The sequence below is a fragment of the Triturus cristatus genome, chromosome 4_1 (genome assembly GCF_964204655.1).
Source record: "Triturus cristatus chromosome 4_1, aTriCri1.1, whole genome shotgun sequence".
Lineage (NCBI taxonomy): Eukaryota > Metazoa > Chordata > Amphibia > Caudata > Salamandridae > Triturus > Triturus cristatus.
Window position 1 is genome coordinate 1,081,508,729 of NC_140585.1, and position 13,148 is coordinate 1,081,521,876.

The following is a 13,148-nucleotide window of genomic DNA, read 5'->3' on the forward strand; positions in this document are numbered from 1 at the left end:
TTAGTTATATTTGTTATATTATCCTCACTGCACAACGTATTGGTTTTCATTTTATTTGTGTTTTATTTCACTTAACAAATTGTTATGGCCACACACTCTACAAAATCAAGGCTCTCTCTGGTGGGGGGCTCAGTTAGGGGGACTTTGGATCACTTTATAACAAGGGACGCTTCTGTTTTAGAACAAGAGATTGCTTTTACGGAATGCCGTTTATCACTGGACCCTATTTATCAGAAGCGTTCGTCCCTGGGCCACATCCAACAGGTTCCTTCGCCTTCAACTAGGACCTCTGACCCTGATCCCATCGACGACGCTGGCCCTTCCGTGCAATCATATGACCCAATAGACATAGCGGCTACTCCAAAGGAAATTGACATATGCCCTTCTAATTCGCAATCATTAATGGTCACTTCCTTTGAGGACCTAATCCCAACTGACACCGCCAAGATACCTAAGAGAAAAGCCGTAAAAAATAGATTCTCTTCCTCTAAGCTTATAGTTAAAAAAATTCCTATTGCTCCAACAAAAAAAAGGAGAAAAGACTGTCATCCTGATGTGCTTAAACCCACACCTCAATTAACACCGACCCTCACACGAGTTAGGTCTTCAACACTCCCGATACAGCCTCCCATCTCTCCTTTCTCCAACTTATTGGCTGACATAGAGCACCTGGTAAGATCTTTACTTTCACCTTTAGTGGAGAGAGTTAAGAATATTGCAACACAGCTAACATGCCTGGAAGCATCTCACGCTTCACTTATTGCATCAAATAACGACCTGAATTCCCACCTATGTAAAAACCCTACTGTGGCGACTATGCCTCCCCCTTTCACTCAAACAACTACTCAGCCTAATACATCGAATCATACAGAGAACATATCTGTTCCTCTGCCTATAGCAGAGAAACAACTCACCGCCAAGGGGGCTTTAAGAGAAGATCAACTCTCCAACCCTGCAGTGTCTCTAGGTAATAACATCAACTGGCAGCCCACCTCGGATCACAAACTGGATAAAAGCTCTTACATCGACCTGCCCCCCGAAGTGGCTCCCTACTTAGTGACACTCACTGGCGTCCCAGTGCTTGCCCAGGGTAAAACGGAGAGATACCAGGAAATCAAAAATAAAGTAGTATACGGGCTGACCCAAAATAGACCACTCCCCCCTGAAATCAATGGTGAAATATTACATGTGAGGCGATTGAAATGGTTGGACCCTAGACCGAAGGACATCCAGGGTGATATCATTATAATTAATTTTAGAGATCGTAGGGTGTTACCCCACATAGTGGATTGGTACACCCCGAGCAGGGGTATGGGAATTTCAACGGTCGACTTAAGTTATTTTTACCCCCGCTCCCTCTTGTCAAATCCCACATTTTCACACCCACCATCGAGGTTCAATATCAAGGCTCACCACTTCACTCTCCCAACTTCAAACAGATATGCTACTCTTTCAGGTTTGGATGAACAGGATTGACTTCTTAACCTTGGACTTATGGCTGATAACTTTTCTACCACGAGCATTTTGCCAATTATCCTAGAATCTGATAACCTCAATTCCAAGAACAACACACCGCTCATTGACAATACGGGGTGGAAGTCAACTTCTGGCATTGTCCCTCACTTTCCATCTCTAGAGCCAATGTCTTTGACTGATTGTTCGATAACCAATCTTTCTTCCAATTATTTAGCCCACAGAGATATTTCCCTCCCTAAAATTCCCTTGCAATTCTCAGAAACTACTGAGATTGTAACAGACTCTACGACTGGTAACACCGGTACGGATGAACTCCTGCAGGGTGATAGTCTTTTATCCTGGAATGTGGCAGGTCTCCTCGACAAATTGACTAACCCCGTATGGATTCAAACCGTTTCCCGTTACAGTATCATCTGCTTACAGGAAACTTGGACCGCCACAGAGCTCCATCTCTTAGGGTATCAGACCTTTCATACCCCAGCCTCTCCCAGCCCCCATGGTAGAAGCAAGGGGGGACTTTCGACCTACATTTCTGTAGAATGTCGATTAAAACCAGCCTTTGTCACAGGGACCTCAAATTACCAGCTTATTAGCTTGACGGGTGGCTCTTTTAAAAACATTGTCCTGGTCAATTTTTACAATAATATTCCAAGCTCTCACTTGGACTTGGTGCTTAATGGATTAAAAAACAATCTAATTAAAATAGAGTCCCAAAATAATTCTGACACTCTAATTATTTTGCTAGGTGATTTTAATTGCCCTCTGTGCCCACAGAGTATTAAAGGTTCCTGTGGACTGACAATTGACATGGACGACCCTCCTAGTCACTTTCGCCACACTAAACTAGGAGATCTTCTAAATGGCTTAACATCCCATTTCAATTTATCCTTTGTCAATGACTTATGCCTCCCACCCAAGTGCTTTAAACCCACTTATAATGGGAGAGGTTGTCATACCACCATTGATTATACACTTATATCTTCCAGGTACTCAGGGTCGATACTTACTTGGGAGACCCTTGACACTGTTATTAGCGATCACTATCCAATCGGGGTAACTTTAAAGCTAACCCCGTACACTAAGGACAAGGTCAGGCAGAATCCCCCTTATTTTCCTCCCCTGCAGCTGGGAACCACTATGGGCCTCTTCCTTAAATGGGACAAAGTGGTTCCCCTCACTTTTCTTAACACTCTGGTTAATAATGTATATGATCACATTCAAACTTGTTTGTCACTCACAGAAAATCCGCAGACATTAACCAATTCTTTTTCCGTAATCTTGTCAGAAATCAAAACTCTGCTCACACGTGCCCCAAGGAAATCTCCCCCACTTACTCACGGCTGGTTCGATAGGAACTGTTCCAAAGCTTTGCGACTCCTGAAAGTAGCTTTGAAATCTAATCCTAGGAACCGTCTAGAAGTCCAGCAAGCTAGACATAACTATCGCACTACGCGTCAGGCAAGGAAAAACCAGCTGAAGTCGCAGGCTTGGTTAGCCCTCGTGGAAGCCTCTGGAAAGAGGGATAATACCGCCTTTTGGAGGGCAGTCAATGCTCCCTTTTTTCGACCCTCCCAGCTCCCGATTTTGGATTTAGCCATAACTCCCGAAACTTGGGTTAAACATTTTAGCCCCCTATACAACCCTACTGATTCGGCTAATCGATTGTATGAGTGAGAAAGTGACTCCAATTCCCCCTCTGATTTAACTATCACTACCTTTTTCCCCCTAAACATTCTATTCGACCACGCCGAAGTACTGATGGCCCTAAAACAAAGTCCCTCTGGGAAAGCCCCAGGCCCGGATTGCGTCCCAATAGACGTTTTTAAATCACAGCCTGATCTATGGGCTTCACTGCTTACTAATGTATTGAATTCTTTGAATACCACTGGTTTTATTCCCACTTGGCCCGAGGCAATTGTCGTCCCGATTTTTAAAAAAGGCGCGAGGGATAATCCCGCCAATTATCGCCCAATCTCACTTTTAGACTCCCTCATGAAGGTAGCCGGGCGAATTATTTTAAACAGAATACATGACTGGCTAAGCGATCAAGATATTATCTCCAACTTGCAATATGGCTTCAGACAAGGCAAGGGCACTATTGAACAGGGTCTAAACCTGACCCTTATAATAGCCAAATATACCCAGGCCAAAAAAGGAAATCTCTTCATAACCTTTGTAGACCTCAGCTCTGCATTTGACTGTGTTGATCATATGCAGTTATGGGAATCCCTTGCAGAGATCGGTTTAGATCTCCCCATTCTTTCATTTATTAAAGAGCTGTACAGGGATGCATCGGCCCGCGTGAGATATGGTAATAATGGAGAATGTTCTGACAGGTTTTTCATCAGGCGAGGCGTCAGACAGGGTTGTATATTAGCTCCCTTACTTTTCACCCTTTATATTAACTCCGTTAGCCATCATCTGAACAGAACTTTTCACGACTATCCCACAATAAATGGTAAACCTATACCCATTCTGCTCTACGCAGACGATGCCGCAATTATGTCCCAGACTCGCATGGTGCTACAAAGGGCAGTCAATGAATTTACTGACTTTATGTCAAGGAGAGGCCTAAATGTTAATACCTCCAACACTCACACCATGTCCTGTGGCCTAGGGATCGGAAAAAAGCCATGTTCCATCTTTCTGAATGGCAACAAATTGGATAATATTGATAGTTTCCCTTATTTGGGCATTATTTTTAACAAGAGGGGCACTTGGCGAGCTGCGGCTCAAGCCAGAGGCTTAGCATTGTCTAAAGCCATAGGAGCACTGACCAACTTTTCCAAAAAACTAGGGGGTCGTCCAATAAGCCCTTTACTTCAGATCTATCGGGCAAAGTGCATCTCAACTGACACCTATGGATCCGGGATTTGGGGGATTGAACCCGTTGATCAAATTCAACGCCTCGAGAATGCTTTCTTACGTTATCTCCTGGCTGTCCCTCCTGGCACCTCCACCTATATGGTGCACACTGAATTAGGCCTCACATACATCGCGGACACGATCAATTCTTCCCCCCTTATTTTATGGCACAAAGTCTGGACCAATGAAGAGATACCTTTTAACAGGGAAATTATTACTGACTGTCTAAAATTGAAAGAGGTCAAGAACATTAAATGGTTGAACTACGTCAAGAGGTTGTCCACTGACATAGGGCACCCTGAATTTTTTACTGACCCTTCAACCTTAGTTAATATAGCAAAAGTCACATTAAAGCGTCTTGTTCTAAATTACTGGAGCTGTCAACGATGGTCCTTAGAAAAACAAAAGAGCCCTATTGCGGATTACCAAGAATCGACCATTATGAGTGGTACACAGCAATATTTACTCTTAGAACCATCGCCATTTACCCGCATGCTCCTGACCCGCTTTCGTACCAACACTTTTTTTAGACTTCTAACTTTTCCCAATCCAAATTGTTGGTCCAGTGACTTACCGAAGTGTCCTTGCGATGGCCTTTCAACCCAATCTAACATGCATTGTATTCTATTCTGTAGATTTTATCAATTGCCAAGGACTATTTTCTTAAAACCGTTGCTTAAATCATGGAGATTACGTTCATGTAAAATTGCTTATCAAAAACTAAAAACCCTGGAAACTCCTTTAGCCCTGGCAGCCATTTCATCTTATCTGAAAATGATCTTGAGGCAGCGGACATCAATGCAGACCTAAGTTGATATATATCTTGATGCTTTGATTGTGTATCTGTACTTTTTATCTGATCTTAACTACGTTACAAAATAACTGAAATTTTAATTTGTTTTAAATGGATTTTTATATTCAAGTGTATGCACTTTTATGATATTGTTTTTGTACATATCGAATAAAGTTCATTATCTATCTATCTACACATCAAGCACACACATCCAACAAAGGTATTTCACACACACACACACAAACAGTGAATTACACCCCAGCCACATTTAGCATTTCAATCCTATGCCATCCATGCCCTACATGATGTTGAAATTCAACAGACACCACGAAACATGGACCCATGGGTACCCTACTGGCTGAAATTGCAGAGAAAAACAACTAGGCCCCTATTGAAAGTACAGGCCACCCACAACAATAATTTTTAAAAACAATGAAAATCCCAGAAAAAAGTAGGTACAAACAAGCCCCAATGAAACAAACACACCAATTCTCCAACTTACCTGTAGAAAATTAAATCTCAAATCAAAAAGTCCTCAAATAAATCCAATCCAATGGTATGATGCAGCAGATCCAGTGATCCTTCCAGCTCCAAATCCAAATGAAAGTGAACAGCACATGGACAAAGCACTGGGAGGAGCCTGCTGGACAGGAACAGGAAGTTGGAGACTCAGGGGCACTTCCTTCCTCTTGAAAAAAAGAGTTAAAAAAATTAAAGAACTTCTAACACAAAAGACTACAGCAAAATCACAATCTGAGGAGTTTTTCTGAGCAAAATGATCATTTTAGAGAAGATTTTATGAAGCTCGAGAGATATTCTTTGCCAGATTGTAGTTTTTGCATGTTCGGGATCGCGATCTTACCAAGACAGCCGCCGGAAGTCAGCTCGCGCACCCGAATGACGTGTTCGCGTTCGCACACTCTCCCGGGCTTGGGCAGCCATATTACAAATCTCATGGCGCACGCGAACGGACAGAAAAGCGAGTTGGAGAACGCAGAATCACGGTAAGACGTTACCCCGCGAGCGAGAATGAATATTGAGCGCGCGTGGAAGCAAAACTACTACGCTACGCGGTAGATTGCGTAGCAATCTGCAACTTTGCGCTCTACGCGCATCGCGAAGTTGCCTAAACTTCGCAAGCTCCGCAAACGGAGCGTAGTTCAACGCCCAGGCTTATTTCTGATGCAGGTAATGATTAATGTAACAACAACAAAAGAGCGTGATGTAATCAAAAAATCATATGTACCTTAGTACTCTAAGTGCTTGGAGAAAGTGTAAAATAAACAAAATCAATCTGATGAAAAAATAAAACCCTCACTCACCAACATAGTTGGTGACATGCTTCATCATGGGGTTTTAGCCAGAGTAGCCTTATGCATCTCTGGTGTGCTTCGACGCTTCAAATTAAGGCGGAGCAACAGTTTCAGACTAAAATGAAGTGAAGTGATAAGTGTGCAAAAAGTGAAAGGGATTTAAAAAGCCATGTATCGTACACCAAAATACTTTAATCGTGACGAGACAGGCATATGTTAAAAATAGTGAAGGATAATTTCTACTGACATTTAATTTGGTCAGATGTATCCTATTAGTGGTCAAGCGGTCGACATGTTTCAGCTTATAAAGTGTTTGTTCACTAAGCTTTCATCAGGACCTAGTTACACAACAAAACACCTTGGCGGTATAGGCTCGCTAAGGCCTACCCTAACCTCAGGTGCACAGAACCGATGGACTCACGGTTCCAATGGAGGTCTCCCACAGTTCTGGAAACAAACCTCGTTTTTCTGAAAAAAATGGATTTCATTAAGGAGACACATAATCTTTGTCTTGTGTTCATCAGATATACACGAAGCCAAGTCTGGGAGACCCAATCAGTCCCCACGTTATTTACTTAATCTGTTTAGACTTATAGCCATATTCTGTATTTCAATCAGAACAAAAAGATCAATGGAATTACCAGACTTTCTAAACATGCCAAAATCCATATAATCAGACAGAATATGGATAGAGTATTCCACACTTTGATCGATACTCTGGCCCAACGAGATTATTAGTATTGATAGGGATCACATATATCAAAGACACTGTTAAAATTGCTTAACAACTTAAAAAGATGAAAGCAAATTCTGAAATGGTAAAAACGCCGGCAGCTTACGTATAATTGAGTGGGTGTGCGCTCCTTGGGCAAGCGGCGGATTGCGGGACTACAGAACAGCTGTGACAACAGAAGGAAAAACGCGGAGTAAGCGTAGGAAATAGTATCACACCGTTCCTTACACAGGTTGTTTACCACAATAATCTGTTTGGTGTAATTTAGAGAGGTCGCATTTGGTGAGAGGATAGTACTTACATCATCCAAGTCCACAGCCAGCAGTCTGCACCTAAAAGGTCCGCCGAGCCCGGAGGTAAAGGCGTAATGACGGGCTCAGCTTTAAATGCAGTTATTGAACCGCTGCCGACCCGGAAGTGAATGTGTCAGTCTCTCCCAACACGTCTCTAGACTTCAAACAGAGAAGAAGGACTATGTGGATGCAATCTATTAAAAACGCTAGAGCGCTAAAGGATCCTTTCAACCTGTAACTTTATTAAATTAACAAACACCGTACAGCGGCCACTCGATATTTTAAATCGGAATGCCGACTGTCATCTATTTTCCAGAGTGGTTGCGGAAATTCAGTTAATACGTAAATTCATTCACCCAGGAATTCTGCAAAATTCTGGGTTTTCATGACAAATCAAAACCCTATTATGCCCGATCTATATGGTGAAAATGATCAGACTCATCCATAGGTTTTACAAGGTGCCAAATACCACAGATGATCAGAGACCCAGAGTGGCCATAGTACAGAGTGGGTGCTTAGCTCAAAAAGCTGGGGGGATTTTTACACCCATTGTGATGAACCTGGAAATGTAATTTGATAGCTCTTGTTTTAGCGTCTCAGCACTGTGCCCCAGGGAATATTGTCATTAAGTCCTGACAGATGTGTAGACAACCTATAGACCCAACGTTGTTCTTTTTCGAACAGTGAAGTGGATTTCACCTGTTCGATAATTGTCCAGTGAAGATCGTCTGCAGTGTGGTTCTGACGCAGGAAGTGCTCGGTCAATTTAGTTGTACTTCTTTTGCACCGGACATTACTCCGGTGTTCACCGATCCGTAGTTTAATCTTTCTTGTAGTCATGCCCACATATTTTAAGTTACATGGGCATGTAATAAGATAGATTACATCTGCAGTATTGCAGTTCGTGTGGCTGCGTTGAATCCAAGTTTTTCCGATTTCCAAAGACAGAGTCTTTGTGGGAGACGTGAGATGACAGATGCTGCAGGACCCACAGGGGTAATGCCCAAGAACAGGTGGCAAACCCCAAGTCGCTAAGACTGAAACAGTAGTCGGTGTGTTGCAGATTCTCGGTCTCGTGTGAACTAGTGAGTCCTTAATACTCCTAGCCTTCCTGTAAGAGAATAGGGGTTTCTCCCATTTGATATTGTTACTTTCTAGAATACGCCAATGTTTATTGATCGATTTAGAGACTGCATTGGACGCAGTATTGAAAGTAGTGACACACGTGAGTGGAATCTCAGTGAGCTGTCTGGGAGAATCTTGTAGGAGGATCTCCCTAGGTTGGTTTCTTGCTCGTTTACAGCTCTTGTTCAGGATGGTAGCAGGATAGCCTCTCTGTTTCAATTTACACGTAAGGTCTTTTGATTGTCTACGAAAGTCATCCAGATGGCTGCAGTTGCGTCTGATTCGCAAATACTGGCCATAAGGGAGGTTTTCGCGTAGTGGCCGAGGATGAAAACTAGAAAAAGCCAGAAGATTATTTTTGGCTGTTGGTTTGTAATGAGTTTTAGTCACAAGAGTTCCCTCGATTTTGGTAACAGTTACGTCCAAAAAGATCATTTCCTCATTATGGTAGGCATGAGTAAACAAAAGGTGGGGATCACACGTATTGATCCATGTCAGAAATTCAAGTAAAACCATCTCCGAACCCTCCCAGATGATAAAAATGTCATCAATGTACCTCTTCCAGTAGGAGAGGTACAGAGAAAAGGGATTATCCTGACTCAGAATGAATTTGTGTTCAAAATTTGAAACATAAAGCCCTGCCACACTGGGCGCAAAAGTGCTGCCCATCGAAGTACCGGTGGACTGTAGGTACAGGGCACCTTGATATTCAAAAAAGTTTCTTTTGAGTGCCAAAGTGGCACAGTCTATGATGAAACCTTTCGGGGTCTGAAAGGACCAGGTGGTGGAGTCCAGAGCTTCCCCAATGACCTTGATGGTATCATCCTGGGGAATGCTCGTGTAAAGGCTCTCAATATCAAGAGAGACAAGGATGGTGTTATTGTGATCCACTCTCAGATCTTGTAAGGAAGCCAGAAAACTTTTGGTGTCTCTAAGATAAGTGGGGGTATTCTGGATTATAGGTTTCAAAAAGAAGTCACAAAAGATCGAGAGAGGTTCCAAAAGAGAGCCTATGTCCGATACAATTGGGCGGCCCGGGGGTGGAGATTTGTTTTTGTGGATCTTTGGCAGTGTGTAAAAGTATGGGATCACACCTTTGCCTTTCGTCATGAAATCTGCTTCATGCTTACTAATGAATCCACTGCTTTCAGCATGTTCAACAAGATTACATATTGTGATTTTCAATTCTGGAGAGGGGTCGGTAGAGAGAGGAGTGTAGTTCTTCCGATTGTCCAGAAGACGTCTACATTCTGAATCATAATCTCCAACATTCTGAATGACAATACCTCCCCCCTTATCAGCTGGTTTTATCACAATCGATGGATTAGTTTGTAGTGATTCAAGAGCTTGAAATTCAAGGGCACTCATGTTTTTATAGGTTCCTTGGTCTTGAAACGCTTCTACATCATTGAAAACAGCTTGTTCAAATGCAATGATCCCTGCTGGAATCGAGTGTGGAGGAGGTGTAAATGTAGATTTTAGACGTAAAGTTGTGTCACTAAGGTGCTCTGCAGGGACATCTGATTTATTGTTCTCAAAGAAAAATTTTAATTTCAATTTTCTGAAAAAATCAGATAATTCGCAGTGTAATCGAAAGCGATCCAGCCGTGCAGTGGGCACAAAGCCCAATCCTTTCTCGAGTACTTCACTTTCTGCCTGTGTCAAAGTGTGTGAAGAAAGATTCAGGATTAAACTCTCTGGTTGCTGGTTCCTGCTTTGCTGCGTGTGTTGTGCCCTGCCCCCTCCTCCTGTTCCCAATGTACTTGGTTGTTTCCCCTTCTTCGCCCACGTCCTCGCCTGCCTCTGCCTAAAAAAGGAGGGCGGAACGTATTAGATTGAAAGGGAGGCATCGGGGCAAAACCCGGGTTCCAACCCATCATCGGGAATTGCGGTTGTTGGAACTGACTGGGGTAGCCTGAGTTCATTGGGTTAGGAAAGGATTGCCAATTGGGTTGGTATTGGTAGGGTCTATTCTTCCCTCTACCTCGCTGTCTAGATCTTGTGCTCTCATTACTGGAACCACTGGAAAAGGAATCATTGTCATCTGTGGTATCTGCCTGATCATTCTTATCAGTTGGAGGGACAAAGTCAGGATCAGAGTAGGGATATACTTTGGTGAACGAGAAACGTTTCAGATCTTTTTGAAATTTTTGAGCCTTAGATTGTGTTAAAGAGTCTTTATATTCGTTCATTTCTTTATTCAGCTCATCCAGTTTCTTTTTGTAACCGGTCAATGTTGTACGAAAATGCGTTTCTGTTAGTTGTATTTCAACCATAAGAGCTTCTGAGAGTCTAAGGGCTGTTTTAATAATTAGGACAAGCCAGTCGCGGGTGCAGTGCCACGCGATCTGGGCCCAATCCCTACGGAAAACTGGATCTTCAAGAAAAATACGTGGAGCATTGGTGACCAAAAGGCCCTTTGGTGCCACATTATTTCTTAGATACTCAGTTAATATGGTACCATGTAAAATGGTACGTATCCGACATCGTTTTTGTTCAGTTAGTTTGTCCCACTCACTGGTCTGGGAAATAGTTTGTGCTATTGAGGAGTCCGCAAAAAGGGAAGAATCAGCCAGGAGGGCATCCACCTCTGCATCTGTATACGTAAGCCCCGGGTTCTCCATTTTAGTGTCAGTAGGAAAATGTATATGTGATCACACTAAGCTAATATCAAGTAGTCTCTCGCAGCTGTGCGCTGCCTGAATACAACAATAAACAACAGGAGAGAGAGGGTATGTACACACTCTTGGTCCCCCCAAGAACAATGTAACAACAACAAAAGAGCGTGATGTAATCAAAAAATCATATGTACCTTAGTACTCTAAGTGCTTGGAGAAAGTGTAAAATAAACAAAATCAATCTGATGAAAAAATAAAACCCTCACTCACCAACATAGTTGGTGACATGCTTCATCATGGGGTTTTAGCCAGAGTAGCCTTATGCATCTCTGGTGTGCTTCGACGCTTCAAATTAAGGCGGAGCAACAGTTTCAGACTAAAATGAAGTGAAGTGATAAGTGTGCAAAAAGTGAAAGGGATTTAAAAAGCCATGTATCGTACACCAAAATACTTTAATCGTGACGAGACAGGCATATGTTAAAAATAGTGAAGGATAATTTCTACTGACATTTAATTTGGTCAGATGTATCCTATTAGTGGTCAAGCGGTCGACATGTTTCAGCTTATAAAGTGTTTGTTCACTAAGCTTTCATCAGGACCTAGTTACACAACAAAACACCTTGGCGGTATAGGCTCGCTAAGGCCTACCCTAACCTCAGGTGCACAGAACCGATGGACTCACGGTTCCAATGGAGGTCTCCCACAGTTCTGGAAACAAACCTCGTTTTTCTGAAAAAAATGGATTTCATTAAGGAGACACATAATCTTTGTCTTGTGTTCATCAGATATACACGAAGCCAAGTCTGGGAGACCCAATCAGTCCCCACGTTATTTACTTAATCTGTTTAGACTTATAGCCATATTCTGTATTTCAATCAGAACAAAAAGATCAATGGAATTACCAGACTTTCTAAACATGCCAAAATCCATATAATCAGACAGAATATGGATAGAGTATTCCACACTTTGATCGATACTCTGGCCCAACGAGATTATTAGTATTGATAGGGATCACATATATCAAAGACACTGTTAAAATTGCTTAACAACTTAAAAAGATGAAAGCAAATTCTGAAATGGTAAAAACGCCGGCAGCTTACGTATAATTGAGTGGGTGTGCGCTCCTTGGGCAAGCGGCGGATTGCGGGACTACAGAACAGCTGTGACAACAGAAGGAAAAACGCGGAGTAAGCGTAGGAAATAGTATCACACCGTTCCTTACACAGGTTGTTTACCACAATAATCTGTTTGGTGTAATTTAGAGAGGTCGCATTTGGTGAGAGGATAGTACTTACATCATCCAAGTCCACAGCCAGCAGTCTGCACCTAAAAGGTCCGCCGAGCCCGGAGGTAAAGGCGTAATGACGGGCTCAGCTTTAAATGCAGTTATTGAACCGCTGCCGACCCGGAAGTGAATGTGTCAGTCTCTCCCAACACGTCTCTAGACTTCAAACAGAGAAGAAGGACTATGTGGATGCAATCTATTAAAAACGCTAGAGCGCTAAAGGATCCTTTCAACCTGTAACTTTATTAAATTAACAAACACCGTACAGCGGCCACTCGATATTTTAAATCGGAATGCCGACTGTCATCTATTTTCCAGAGTGGTTGCGGAAATTCAGTTAATACGTAAATTCATTCACCCAGGAATTCTGCAAAATTCTGGGTTTTCATGACAAATCAAAACCCTATTATGCCCGATCTATATGGTGAAAATGATCAGACTCATCCATAGGTTTTACAAGGTGCCAAATACCACAGATGATCAGAGACCCAGAGTGGCCATAGTACAGGTAATGATTAGCCAGAACAACTAAATGGTGAACGTAAATGTTTTATTAACATGAGCCCATTTTAATTAAGATTTGAATAGTGCAAATTAGAAGGGTGATTGAATTGAGGCATAAAGTTAAAAGAAAAAGTTCAAAGCAC